Below are 15,259 nucleotides of genomic sequence, written 5' to 3' on the forward strand. Positions count from 1 at the left end.
TGTTAAATAAAAGCGCAGAAAAACGCGGGACAAAGCGAAGAACTACACAGGACAAGCTCTTCCTCGCTTCGCTTTGTCCCGCGTTTTTCCGCGCTTTTATTGAGCATGTCTCCATACCAATCTTGCCCACTTGTCGGTGCTCCTATGGTGCAACTACACACAACTGACTGAAACGGACGCGAAACGGACATTTTTGAAATGGACAAACTCAGAATGTCGCCCCAGTGCTGCTTCGGTAGGTTGAATCCAGTTGCAATAATGAAATTTGAAATTGGATACTAACTGCTTTACGGTCTTCAGCCGACGCGGTGGCTATTTCAATTTATCGGCAAGCAGCGTTTAGCGATAACCCTGTACCACAGAACAGGGAGGATTTTAGAGAAGCAAAGGTCTAGCTTTGCCTGTAGTGCCAGAAAAAGCGTAGTGGCGGCGTCGTGAACTACCCAGTACGCCCGCTTGATGGCGCTGTAAACACGGCTTTGTAAACATGGCGGATGCTTTTTGCACAGGCCGCTTGAGCTCCTTAATAACATGGCTGCCCTCGCACGGCGGCCGCCGGCTCGCTGCTCCACGGCCGGACTCGACTCTCCTCCTCCCACGCGCGAAAGGGGCGTCGAGTCCGGTCGTGGCTGCTCCTGCTGGTTCCTGGCTGGCACGCTGGTCGCGTGTTTACTTGCGCCGCGCTAGTGAAGTGATGTTACGCCAGGTGACCAGATGGCCTCGACTGGCACAGACCACAGTGAGCAGCAAGTGAGAACAAATCGTTTATTGACATCCGCAAGTTTACAGAGGCCAGGACATCATTTCATTTCGATCGCTGCAATTGTACGTCGCTTTCATGACTTTATTTTTTTTGCCATAACAACTCGTTCACTTGCGCTAAGATTTCGAACGAAGGGCACGAATGAGGTATTGACGGCGACAACGGTTTCGTTTGCACCGTCTTTCTAGCGGAGTGCATAACACTCACCTTCTGTTGGAAGAATCAAATATTCTGGCCTCGACAGCTGTCTTCCGATGCGGAATTTCCCACATTTGTCACTCAACAAGCACTCAATTACCGTGTTTTGCCAGTCCTCTCAACAGCGGATGGACGCAAAAGCACATAACAGCAATAACAGTCACGAAACCAATGCTCCGCGCACGTAGAAACGGTGGGCCGTTGCAGCGGTTTCAATTTGAATTGGCGGCTTTGTGGTTGCGAATTCAGAAACGAGGTGGTGCCGTGGTGCACCAGTCGGCTGTTCGTAAAAAGTTGCGCACATTTTTGCTCAACGGATGTTTGATGTGGAAATTGTTAATAATATTTTTAAATAACACATTGTAAGCGAACTGTGTGGGCTCTTTGAGTCACGGAATGAATGTTTTGTATTCTATACCAAAAGTAACCTTTCGCTTGCGTCGTCTGGTGGACTTGATGGTCGAAAACAGCACTATAGGTTGGTCACGTGGGGCGTCGATTTTTACGCCGCCTATAGGGAAACCAGGGAACGTCCAAGCTTGCGAGCCCTGCCTGTACGTCACACGGGCAGTTTCAATCCGGATTTAAGCGAGGTGGTGGTAACACGCATTTATTTTATGTACAAGGGATACAAAGACGCCATGTTACGCTTTAGCTAATTTTGGTGTCTAGGGGAGAGGGTTAGGTAATAGGAGATCCCGATCGAGAAGCTTTACAGTTGCACTCACGTACGCCAGATGGCGCTACAAATGTACTTGATGTAGAGCCACAAGATCAAGCTTATTCAGTGGCTCTAACTTGATTCTAAAAATGGAAGACAATATTTTTGTATTAATCCAGACCATCGAAATTTCGGCAGCACAGGGCAAACCAACATGGCTAACGTTTCTGGACATAAAGGGAGCCTATGACAACGTAGATAGGGGATTGTTGAGGCATATACTAGAAGAGGGGATTGGGTCAGAATTTGTAGGGCTGCTCAGGGCAATATATGAGGATAACAAGGAGCATAGTACATGGGAAGGGCGTACGGACACAGATCCAGTGTACATTCGAAGAGGTTTAAAACAGGGGTGCCCCCTTTCGCCACTGCTGTTCACACTCTACATTAGAGGAATGGAAAGACGATTGGAGGAGAGTGGCTTAGGCTTTGATTTGTCGTTCCGAAGCAATGGGGAGTTGGTGGAGCAACGGATCCCGGGATTGATGTACGCGGACGATATAGTGCTGCTGGCAGATAATGCGGAAGAAAACTGGTCGACATTTGTGGTGATCAGGCAACGTACCTAGGCCTACATTTTAACCCACAGGAATCTAGAGCCATGGTGTTTAACGAGGAAGCTCATACAGCGCCAGTAAGGATTCAACAGGAAGCCATGCCATTAGTAAATCAGTACAAATAGTTGGGGATGTGGCTTAATGACGGAAAAGGCTACCTGAATGCCCATGAAGAACACCTCAAACTGAAAGCGAGACGAAACGCAGCAGTAATGAAACATGTAGCATTTTGGGAATACAATAAGGACGAGGTATACTACGAGGCAAGGGGGTAATGGTGCCTGCGCTCACGTTCTTTATCCTATCCTATCCTATCCTATCCTATCCTATCCTATCCTATCCTATCCTATCCTATCCTATCGGGACTGGAGGTTAACCAAAAGGCAGTCGGCAGATTAGCACTGGGAGCTCACAGTAAGACTACAAATGAGGCGGTACAAGGCGATATCGGTTGGGATTCATTTGAGGCGAGGGAAGCGCAAAGTAAAATACGTTTTGAGGAGCGGCTTAGACATTTAGAGGAGAAGTGGGCAGCCAGAGTGCACAGGTGCCTGTACCTTAAACCTGTGGACACCCAATGGCGGAAGAGGACGCGAAAGCTGGCGACTAAATATAACATGGCCGCGGCGAATAAACAGTGGGGAGTAATTAAAAAGCAACTGAAGGAAACAGAGACGCTCATGTGCACAGAGAGGATGGAAAAGAAGGGATCCCTGGGAATCTATAAAGCAAGCAAACAAGAGATCCGTAAAGAGAACTTTTATGACACCAATAAAGGTAGTGCGTTGCTTTGCGAGGCACGGCCTGGCTGTTTGAGAACTCGAACACACATGAGGAAATATTAGCCACAGGATGAGACATGTGTGGGATGTGGCAGGGATAAAGAAACAATCGACCATATAGTAATAGAATGCCAAAATGTTCAGCCGGATAGAACTGGGGGGAAGGTCCTACTTCCGGAGGCTTCGCAGTTGATGGAAGCATTAGCTGGTCAGCAGTACGTATTACCAATTACTAAGCAGCGGCTAGAGTATTGGTGGAGAAAAAAGCAGGGAAGTCGATAAAGTGTCATCCCAGTCAGGGGTAGCGGCAGGGCAGAATTAAAAAGAAATACGAGTTGAGGGCTAACTAAATTTTATTAAACTACTAAGATAGGCTAGATGGCACATGCCGTCACCCCGATTCAAAGAGGAGGCTATTAATCATCATCGTCGTCGTCATCGTCGGCCGGCGTTTGGTAACTTTGCGCGGTCGTAGTTAGACGGAACTATAAAAATGTTACTGCACGTTCATTTGGGTAAATTTATTTGATACAATTTGTGGCGTCAGTTGATGTTGTCACCTTCTGTGTCAATACTCAGCGGGGACGAGAGTTCACGAGGGTGCTGGTTCGGGCCTGCTGGTAGAACATGACACATGAGAGTATCACCGCTTTCGCCCGATCGCGCTTGGAAACCTCAATCGCGCTTGAGAAACCAGGATTGAGTTCGAGCGGGATCGGGCTCGATCGCGATTGAAACTGCCGTGTAGCGGCGCCCGATCCGGATTGAGCTCGATCCGGATCGACTCAATCGCTATTGAAAGTGCCCGTGTGACAGAGGTATAATTCTCAAATATCTACTCCGCCCATTTCGTGAACATTAGGTGACCGAAATTGTGCGTAAGCGTGTGGACACGCCCTTCGAGCTGCGCTCTTCGAGCACGTGCCACGCGCGGTAAAGAACAAACGATCGAGCTGCGCACCTTGATCGTACTCAGTTTTTGGCGTTATAGTTATCTGAAACCGATTTTAAGCGCGGAGCACTTTATGGGCTCGCCTTGTCGCCCCACTGCGTACCGTCGTCACGGCGTCGCACACAAGGTTCGAAAAACAAGCGGCTTATAAAGTCATAACCGCTCGAAACTCGTGAACCGCTGGTGCTTGTCATACATCTCCCCGTTTAGCACAGAGAAAACTGCAGGTACAATTGAGGAAAAATACATGTGATTAACCGGCAGCCCCCACGGTCATCGAGTTAGGAACGCTCGTTGGGTTGGTTTTCACGATAGTAAGCGGAAAAAAGTGGCAGTGCAAGAAAAAAAAAGATTGGCCGCGTATCTGCCCCTTTCGTTGCAAATGCCGTCAAAAGACGATAGTCTTTATCGGCTTTTGCGAAGTAAATGTGCTTTACCGCTCACCTCTCATGTTGTTCCTCTTGCGTCGCGCTCCTCCCAAGGTAAAGACGCCAAATGTTTGCTTAAATCTTTTTAAATTTCCCGCGTTCCACTGCTCCAAACCGGGTGTCTCGATGCGAACGCTGCCGTAAGGCGAAGACGCGCGTTAATCGAGGCACCCTACTTCAACGTTTATAGAACCGCGTTTCCCTACTCCACGTGCGTTGCAAGCAGAACGTGGAAACTATCTAGTGGAACCTTGCGTAACTGTTGCCGGTTGATTTCTTAAAATGGCACCAGAAGCTATAGTGGCGCGGGCGACAGCAGGCGACGGCGGAGTGAATTATTTTTCTGCAGTTGATGAAGTATTTAATTTCGCAAAGTCAGGCATGTTTGAATTTTTGTAAAGGAACACTGCAAATATCACTTTTGTATTGATTTGTTGTCTCATATTTGCGGAATGTCTTGTTCTTCTTCAACAATGTTGACAAGTATGAACATTACACCGGACATAGACGGGTAGATTTAGCTGTGACTATATAAGACTATTGCGCAGGCATTGTTTTGCTTTGGCCGGGTGGCTGAATCGAGTCACAGACAGACAGGCGGACAGAAATATTGCTGTGCATTTTAGACTATGTGAATGTTGGTTCTGTTATTCGGGAAGGTGTGGCCATGACGTACAGGTGTTGCAAGACGCGGTTAATAGTAAATAAGGTTGTGGGAGGAGGAGGAGGAGGAGGAAAAAACTTTAGTTGTCCCATCCGTTGAGTGCAGTCACTCCGGACCAGTGAGGGGTGTCCTCAGTCCAGGACTCCCTGGCTGTAGCCGGCCTTCCGGGCCCTATTCACCAGCCGAAGCATAGAAAGCATAGAAGTACAGCGCTCTGTACGCCAGGGATGCCCACTTAGCCCGTTACTTTCTTGTTTATACATAGAACGCAGCGACAGCGTACATGGATTTCGGCTGCATGGGGCAGAAGTTAAACTCTTAGCCTATGCGGACGATATTGCTGTGTTTTGTTCAGATGTCGAAAGCATCAATGCGGTAGTGGAAATTGTCAAACGATCATGTGAGGCGAATGGGAGTGCCGTAAACTGGAAAAAATGCCTGGGCTTTTGGCATGGAAATTGGCCATCAACCCCAAGCATCTTCGCTAACATGAATTGGGTCAGCACATTGGAGTTTTATAAAGACAGCGATCCGTATTGGAGGAAGGAAGCCGAAGTAATGAAAGAAAGGGCAGAAAAGTGGAAAGGGTGGAGCTTATCAATATTTTCAAGAACGACTGTGTGCAACTTATTTTTTGTAAGCAGACTGTGGTATGTCCTTCAGGTTCTTCACTGTTCCCGAGCAAATGTTCAAAGAATGCATCGTGTATTCGCTGTGTTTATATGGGAGTCAAACTGGGAACGGACAAGCCGGACAAACCTGTTTCGTAGGGTCAGGGACGGAGGTTTGGGACTAGCACACTTGTTTGTACGTCAAATTGTAAACCGTTTCTTGTTTCTCCGCGATGTTAAGGACCCAACGTTAAGAACTATCTGTCAATTGCGCTTGGGTAGAGCGTTACCGGATATTATAGTCACGTCCAATGTTATACCTGGCGGCCTGCATGGTTTTATGAGAGAAGTTGTACTGTCATGCCGTTTCTTGGCTGTTCGATTTTCTTGGGAATACTTGTGTAAAGTAAATAGGAAAAAGTTGTATAAAGACGTGTGTGATGTAGTCCTCCCTGAACCAATGTACCGGTTGATTTATAGAGTAGGTAGGGGTAAAGATGTGCTTAAAGGAGCCATGAAGAGAAAACACAAGTTTGATTCATTCGAAAGATTGCCTCGTTAGAACCATAACGACACCACTTATAATGCAAACTTCGCTCAAATAAGCTACATAATTAGGAAAAAAGGAAATAACCATGCGACCCACCAGCTCATTTTCCGCAACAGAACCTGTGATGTCACTTGGGAATGCTCTGCGATTGGCGGAGGCCGGCAAAAGCAAACGCATGTTAGGCAGGGCTTACAGTTTGCATAGCGAGCTAAATGCCCGTGAAACATACTGCACATTATTTTTATGACAAAGAACGGTGGAGTAAACGGTTGAAGGTCCGAACGAATTCGCAAGCGTGTGCGCCAATGCATACGAAACTAGCGCCGGCCGAGCTCGACATCTCGCCGTCGCGCAGACGAATTTTCGGGTTCGAGGCTCTTCGGGGCCAACGAACCGTTCCAGCACGCACAGCCGCGACCTTGCTTCGTATCGTAATCCCTTCACAGGAGGTTGGCCGTCATATCGCCAACCAGCAAAGGTAAAAATAGAAACGAGGGGAGTAAGGAACAGCAAGAAGCGACGAGATAGTGCCAGTCGTCGCGTAAGTTTCGAATGGTGTTGGCTTGCTGCTGTCGTTACGAGCTCGTTTCCAGTTTACAACCACTGAAAACTTCAGTTTGTTCGTGTACTTTCGAACGGCTTTCCATACACGACACCGGCCAACTGGCATAAGTGATACTGCTACTGAAATTGAACTATTATTAACCGTAATCAAAATACGGCACATACGTACCAGTCTATTGGCGGTGAGCGCGACCACGGGCGGCGCTGCGGAGCGCGGCCTCCGTGACGTCGGCTTAGGGATTCTCGCATTTGTCGTCTGCTTCACTCGGGCTCGCTCTCCCTGCTGTTTCTTCGCGCTCGGTTGCCGTCTGATGCTTGTCCGCACCAGATTTTGCGTGTGCGTAACTTTTTAGAATAATAATCGACATAAAATTGCATGCACTAGCTCAAGGGGTGAGTTAAAGTATAGTTTTTGATACCGCTACGGAAGAAACATTGCCGGCGTCGCCCCATTCCTTGCGAAGCCGGTCCTGTGCGGAGCGCGAAGAGTCGGAGCTGGGCGTCAGCTTCTGTATTAAGCAACCTTTCGAACAAAGGGAACAGCCGGCTGCTAATAATTGAAAACGGCGAAAATACAAGGCCAAAACAAATTCCAGTCCTTCGAAGCTCTCGGCTTTGGCAAAAGGCATTAAAGTTCACGGTAATCATATGTGAGGTAATACTGTTTTTGCAACCTGGCCGAGCGCTCGAAAGTATTGTATCACATCACTTTATGTTGTCATGGCATGAAAGTATGCCGACATGCACTATGTGTTTCGAAAACTGTAGGTTGAATTCCAAATAACCCACTGTGTGCTGATTTTACACCAGGCTTCTAACCAGTACGGAGGTTTATTGAGCAAAACGAGTCACGTCTACCGTAAAGATACAGTGACACTACGTTTGTTCAAACCTGGAGGGATATTTCGGTACATTTTCCACGGCCATATCTCCCCAATATTCAGATATGCGTTATTGGCAAACTGCACTCAAGAGGAGGAGAAGGAGGAGGAGAAACCTTTATTTAATAGTAAAATAGAGCTGAATATTGGGTGGGGTCCTCAGTCCGGGACAAGAGAGTAAGAGTAATTTTCTTCAGTTCATACAACGCCCTCCCGAGTAGGCTAGGATTTGTTTTTTAAGCCTAAAGGGGTTGGCAAACAATAAAGAACTGTTTGGACATAATCACCGGTTTTCATTTCTGTAATATATGCACGTATAGCTATTTATTGCGTTCGTTAGCGAGAATATCAAGCCTTCAACACCGCAATCTTGTCAAAATTGTTCGGGTTGAGAGCCAGTTCGTTATGATAACGATGGTTAAGATAGAAATTCGTAGCACAAAAGCCGCCTTCGAGTACTCTGGACAACATTAATTGTCTGGGGCGCGATCGCGGTGGCGAATACCAAAAACCTTATTGTATTTTCATGTGAACAAACAACGCACGCTGCGGATATACACTTTCTAGCACGCAGCCATAACGAAAGCCAATTTGTGAAGAAGGGAATGCATGCCATACAGCCTGAAGAATAATATCCACACGATCTTTGTGAGCCTCTCATACATCCCCAAACCTACTAATAAGGCGTTTGTGACGGCGCAGAAAAATTAATGCGTAGGGCACAGAAAGAAAAAAAAAACATTAATCTGATACAAGTCGATGACAACGAAAGGAAAAGAAGACAGCCGCTTTATTTCCTGCTGTGCAATGCGCGTGTATACGGGCTCGGTGCTTGGTACGTAGCATTAGACTTGAGTCTTCATAAGAGCATCTCAAAAATACTGAAGGGAGCCTACGCATTTTAAACACTTATCGAGAAGCTCTGAGCGCTGAACCTCGTGAATAAGCTAGAAAGGACGAGTTACACATGATTATTCTGACCGATGCTCTGAAGAAAGTTGTTCTCTCTCCCCGTGTGTTGCAAACTTGTAGGGGATACAGCTTGAAATTATTAGAATCTGTCAGAAGCTGGCAAAAATAACTGAATTACCAGAAATACGCTCTTTAATGCACTGAAGCATCATAGCGGGCGATTTCTAGCATAGGCACTGCTGCCCCTCACAAGCGGAGTGTAGCAGACGACAGCGGCGCGAGTCCCTAAGCTGACGTCAGAGCCAGGGGGCGCCACTCAAACATCTCATCGCCAATAGGCCTCCTGCGCTGGAGTTTTGGCGACATGCAGCGCCCCTAGCGGCCGACGCCTCTGGGTAGTACAAAAGCAGACGACCCTCCCCGCCGTCCATGTGTTTTCAATTACAAGCCAGAGTGAAAGTTGGTTGTGGCGCTTTGTGGCGTGTTTAAATGACTGCACACTGTATGAAATAGCCCTTACAGTAGTTGCAGAGGCTAAAAAAAGATAATATCCGCTAAAAGAAGCCGATTTGTCGGCTTTCTTTTGAGCGAGCTGTCGCGGTGGTCGCGGCGTGGGACAGTATCGCCAGGTCGGGTGGTTTAACTGTTTGAAGACAGTTACAGTTTTTTTCTTCTTGCGTGCGGTCGACAAAGGAAAGTTCACGAGTAGCATAAACACGGAACGCTGCTCATCCTATATCCTGAGGTAACTGCAAAACGTTGCTTCAGCGGGAGCATGCAAGCGAACGTAAGAATTGCGCAGTCGACTCAGCTGACACTGCTGGCCTGGCACCGCCTTTGAAACGAGTGGAAATTTTGTTTCGTATTTTTGCAAACTAAAGGATTCTTGCGTAACGTTCTACGCCGCACGATTAACGAACGGCAGGGTACATGTATACTAGCGAGTAGGTGGGGCAATACGCCAAATAAACAAATTAAGCGCTATTAAAAGACGCAAAACATGCACTAAATCACACGCCCGCTGCCTGCAGAGATGTGTACTTCTATAACATCACATAACACAGCCGCATACACGGCGCGGGGCCCCAAATATTTACACACGATCATCACTGACTGTGTTGGTTTTCTAGTGCAGGGGTCGTCGAATCTGAACGCCGACACGCCAGTTTTGACTTCAAATGGAGTTAGACAGCGAGACAAGAACAGAGAATTGGTGTCCTCCAGTTGAATTGCCCCCCCCCCCCCCCCACCCCCATCCCCCCTATCTTCACACTTCGCCAGATTATTGTCAAATAATTCGCTTAATTTTTTCTCTTTGCATTCAAAGCCCCCCTCCTCCTCCTCATCTCCCCCCCCCCCCCCCTCCGGATTTGCCGCCCAGCCCTCCGCCGTGTCGGCTGATGGAACTCAGCCCTGACCCTCATTCTAGGCTATTAAGTGCGAACTGGGAATGTATGTTGCAAGAGCGTAATTAAGTAAAGTGAGAGCAAACAAGGAAAGCGAGCGGCCTCTTAGTTCGCCCGACCACTTTGTTTTACGGCCACTAATTTCGAAATCGCAAAACAGATTTCACGCTTCTGACGGTCGCGGCATTTTGTCACTGAGACACGCAACAAAACGGCAAGCTAACGCTGCACCATGTATTCGTAACGGCGACGCAAACGAGCTATGTTTAATGAAAGTGCACGCATAGTGTGCAGGTACGCAAAAGAGCGGCGCACCGCAGCAGGCGAGCCTGCGGTCCGCCGGACTCGCTGGCTTTTTAAAGCGCGATCATCGCCGATTGCGTCACTCTTCTTTTTTGATTGGCTGTTTTTGAGAAGTATTTGTCACCTAGAGTATTAGTTTAACCTAGAAATTTCACTTAAAATTTCACTTAGTACGACCATCGATCGGTGAACCTGCGAGTAGCAGACGCCGTCACGGTCCCGGCACTTTCGTCGTTGCTGTAAACGTGTTTAGCGCCGCAAAGCTTTTTCCCCTAATGCCAAGTTGATCGCTGAAATAGATCGGACGCGTCGGGGATGAGCTGGTGACCACGTCGCAAAATAATCGGGAGAGTCGAGCTCATTTTGCTTCTGTCAACACGGGATCCTGTGGGACCCGCGCAGCTTTGTACTACCCGGAAGTACTGCCCGGAAGCCGCTTGCGCAGCGCCCCCTGGGCAGCGCAGGAGGCCTATATTCGTCCGTCGCGACGGGGCTGACGAGGCAGCGGTGCCGACGGCTGGGCGTTCGTCTGTTGTGGCTATCGCGGAATGGTCGCTTTCCCGTCCACCGCGTATCCCACAACTCTTGCCGCTCGTGCGCTTAGAAGCATTGAGCGTTTTTGTGGTGTGAGGTTGTTAAATGCAAGCCCGAGCTCCTCGGCGAGAGTTTTGTTGTCCGGATCAGGCGATTCCATGACTAGGGCTGCGGGTGCACTAGGTTTTACTAGTATTTTTAAAATGGCCGCCGTCTCGATCGACTCCCGCGTGTGGGTGCTATATGGATCAAACAAAGTTAAAAACGTGGCGCAAACTAGACGGGACAAGAGAGACAAGAAACACAGATACAGGCGCCTCTCTTGTCCCGTCTAGTTTGCGCCACGTTTTTAACTTTGTTTGAACTATGTACCAACTAGCTCAGCAACAAGTTTTGTTAAATGCTATATGGAGTCGACATACTAAGTATCTGTTTCATGGACCGGCTCTATGACGCCATTGTACACGTCACGGAATGTTCAATTTTAGCGGGAGATTTAAAATTTTGGCTTAAATTGCCTTATTTCTCAGTGAATAAAGCATCATTTGCTTCCGGGAAAGCGCTTGGGGTACTATGAAACACCTAATCTTTCGAATAAAACAAACTTTTGTTTTCTCTTCATGGCTCCTTTAAAAGAGTTAAGCGTATGCAGGTACCCCCTAGCGTAAAGACTTTTTTCTTCAAACTGCATACTGGAACCCTCTGTGTTAAGACGTGGATGGCAGAAAAAGACTTGTTCGTTCCATGGGGAATTGACTGTATAATATGCAAAAAAGCTGAAACTATTGAGCATGTATTCATCGATTGTTGGGATGCTGTGTTCCTGTGGGATGTGCTCCAACGAACTCTGAAAAAGGATCTGCCTGTGGATGCCCAAGGCATACGGTACTTGCCTGTTGAAAACGAGGATGGTATGCCTTACGACCTGATCATGCTTGTTGGATTGAGCTCTATTTGGAAAGCAAGAATGGCTGCAAGGTACTCTGACATCGATGCGCGAAGCGCGAGACAGTATTTTAGAGAGGCAATGAGTGAATACGTGGAAAATCAAAAATATGTGTCGAATCCACCCGAATGTCTTGCAGACATGGAATCGTTGGTACACCTAAGGGACTTTTAAACACATGACGTCAACCAAAGTCAGGTTGACGGCTGTCTGTGAATGAATGTCTGTGTTCTGTATGTGCCAAAGCAGGCAATAAAAAAAGACAGACAGACAGACAGACAGACAGACAGACAGACCAAAATTTCTGGGTTTAAGTAGCCCAAGAAAGACTATCGTCTTAAAAAAAAATTGCGCATTCCAAACTGCGCAATAAGGTGCCGGCACGGGCAGAAAGAAAAGCAAGCAAAAAAAAAAAAAAAAAAAGCTCCCGTTTGCGCTGTTTCAGGCACGGGGCGCGCAAGCACTGCGGAGGCGGGAAATTTGAAATGCGTTGGACAAACCTCCGTTCAGTTCATCAGGAGAGGAGTGATACAGGGCGGCGAAGGGCGTGGTGGGTGGTTGCAGTGAGCTGATATTTCCGCCATCGGCTTCCCTATAGCTATGATAGTTTGACTGCCGCAAAATATCCGCCATCATCTGTACATATAGCCTTGGCAATTTCACAGCCTCAAACAATCCGAATCGGCTGGTCTGTATCCTTGGAACTTTGACTGCCACAATATTTCCGCCATCGGCGCCAGTGTAGACTTGGCACTTTGTGGCCTCAAGATATGCGCCTTCGTCTGGACTGCTCCGTGGTCTGGACTATCGTGAAGTGTCTTGGCACTTCGTGGCCCCAGTATTTAAGCTGCGCTATAGCCTTGGCCCTTTGGGTGCCACAAATGTCCGCCATCGTCTGGACTTTCGCCTCGGCAGTTTCACGGCCCCAAATATTCCGCAATCATCTGGCCTTGGCACTTTCACAGTCCCAATATATCCACAATCGGTTGACCATAGCCTTGGCACTTTCACGGCCTCAAATGTTCCGCCATCGGCTGGACTATATCCCAGGCAGTTTCACTGCCCCAAATAATCTGCAATCGGCTGCACTATGTCCTTGGAACTTTGGCTGCCCCAAAATATCCACCGTTGCCATGCACCATTGGCTGGACTACAGCCTTGGTACTTTCACTGCCCCAACATTTCCGCCATCGGCTGCACAGTGCACCTCGCGCTACGGCTGCCCCAAAATACCCGCCATCGTCTGGACTGTAGCCTTGGTCCTTTTACTAACCGACATTTCTGCCATCGGCACTGCCCCAAATATTCAGCCAACGGCTAGACTGTACCCTTGGTATTTTTACCGCCCCAAAATATCCGCGAACGCCGGCCTCGGCAATTTCACTCACACAAATTTAAAGGGACAGACAACCGATTTTTGTCGCGTATATGTTCTCTAGCTCATATGAAAGCCAGCGTTTTATATAGCCCGGTAACCACAAGCAATTTCTAAACAAACTGGCGGAAATAATTTTAATTTGGCAGCAAACTTCCTGAAAACGGAAGGGTGGCGGTTCGTAGTGTCGAAACTTGGAACTACAATATGTGTCCCTGTCACGTGACCTGCAAACCTAGCAGCTACTGTAACTGCTGAAGCGTTTATTTACGTATTGAAAACCTTTTAACACAAGTATTTGTATACGGTTAAATTGTATATGTATTTTTTAGCATTATTTTGAAATTTTTTTAGACACGCCGCCCGCCGCCGCTGGGTTGCTCTCAGTGTGGCTAACTGGGCCTCCATGCCCAGAATCAACGGCAGCGTTCAGTAAACAGACCCAGTGAAGGAGCTTTGACGATTCTGCCTGAGGCAGAGACGTTTGTTCTGCCAAAATATTTGATTTCAGTTTCCAAATACGCCAACGGCAGCTTAAAAAAAAAAAAAAACGTCGCGCGCGGGGCGAATCGAACTTCCCGCCTCCACAACGTGAAGCCAGATTCTACCTATCGTCTATCCCAACAGATGGCGCATTCGTGCAAAATAGACTGTTGCATTAAAAAAACACATACAGGAACAAAAAAGCCTGCGATTCAAACTTTTTTAGCTGGGAACAAGTTTTTAAATACTGTTTTTTATTTCGCATACAGACAAAAGTATGTTGCCGAGCTACTTTATGTCATGGTTGCCAGCATTAGTTTTAGGAGGGACACATACGGTTCGTCGATAAAAAAATTCGATTTAAAAAGTTCTAGGGCGTTATCAGCAAAACCGTTTCTCGTCAAGGTGCTTTAAGTGATACCCTTTCATTTGGGATAGAGAATATATACTCGACAAAAATCGGTTGTCTGTCCCTTTAAGCCCTCGGCTGGACAATAGCTTTGGCACTTTCAAGGCCTCAAATATTCCGCCATCGGCAGGTCTGTCACCTTGGCTTTTTGACTGCCCAAAATTTCTGCCATCGCCTGGACTATAATAGCCCAGGAAGTTTCCCTGCCCCAAATATTCAGCCATCGGCTGGACATTTGGGGCAGTGAAATCGACACATTACCCACCCCAAAAAAATCTGCTGGACCGTATACAGCCTTGTCACTTTAACTTCCCTAAATTACCGCTATCGGCTTATATATATATATATATAGGCCCTGGTCGGCCACTTTGGCTAGTTTCAGCTTCCGAAATTGTGCCGATCCTAGCGGCACGGTGCTGCGGCGTGGCGCTTCCCTTTCCCTCAGCGTTTCCTTCTTTCCACACCGTCAACGCTTCCGCGCCTCCTCACGCATGCGCAACAGCTCACCGGCGCCAATATTTTTTTTTTTTTTCTTTCTCTCGGCGCGCACGGCGGGCCAGTTCGGTACGTGCGTGAGCGAGCCGGCGTGCGAAGGGTTGCGCGGGTTGCCTTAACACCTCCACGGGCTGAAAGTTTCGCTGCATTATAAAATACATTCGAATGTATTCTAAACATGGGGCAGCGGAGGAAGGAGCGTTACCACTCCTGCGCAACTCTGTGGTGCAGCAACACAGGGCGGTACAGTTCGGCCAAGTTTCTCGCCTTCTCCAAAGGCGACAGGTAAGCAAATTAGCTTTGTACAAGTTATAGTGAATTCCTTAAAAGCCGACCGATCGCACTCTTCTGTTTTCAAAATAATTCGCGCATGTAACGTGAAGTTAATGAGACATGTCACTCGTCTTGGAGTGGAAACTAATGTGCAAATATATCCCAGCTGTGCAGGTACGCAAAGTTTTAGTAGAAGTAAACGCGTCTTTTGCACGCACACTCTTGCTCGCAAGATCAATTTGTGGTGGCATTGCCATTTTTTGATTGCCTTAGTAACTGCATGCTGGAACGTCGATTCAGTATAGCTTATCAAGGTATTTTTTGTTGTTTCGTGCAGCAGGTATGAGTCTAGGTTTGGGCCCCAAGTCGAGGACGGTTGGCGACTTCATTGGACGTTTCCTCCGGTGACTCTCCTCAATCCATCCAATGACATCACGACGCACCTGCTCACA

This window comes from Haemaphysalis longicornis, unplaced genomic scaffold (assembly GCF_048455015.1).
Source record: "Haemaphysalis longicornis isolate Haplotype H1 unplaced genomic scaffold, Haemaphysalis longicornis Haplotype H1 scaffold_9, whole genome shotgun sequence".
NCBI lineage: Eukaryota > Metazoa > Arthropoda > Arachnida > Ixodida > Ixodidae > Haemaphysalis > Haemaphysalis longicornis.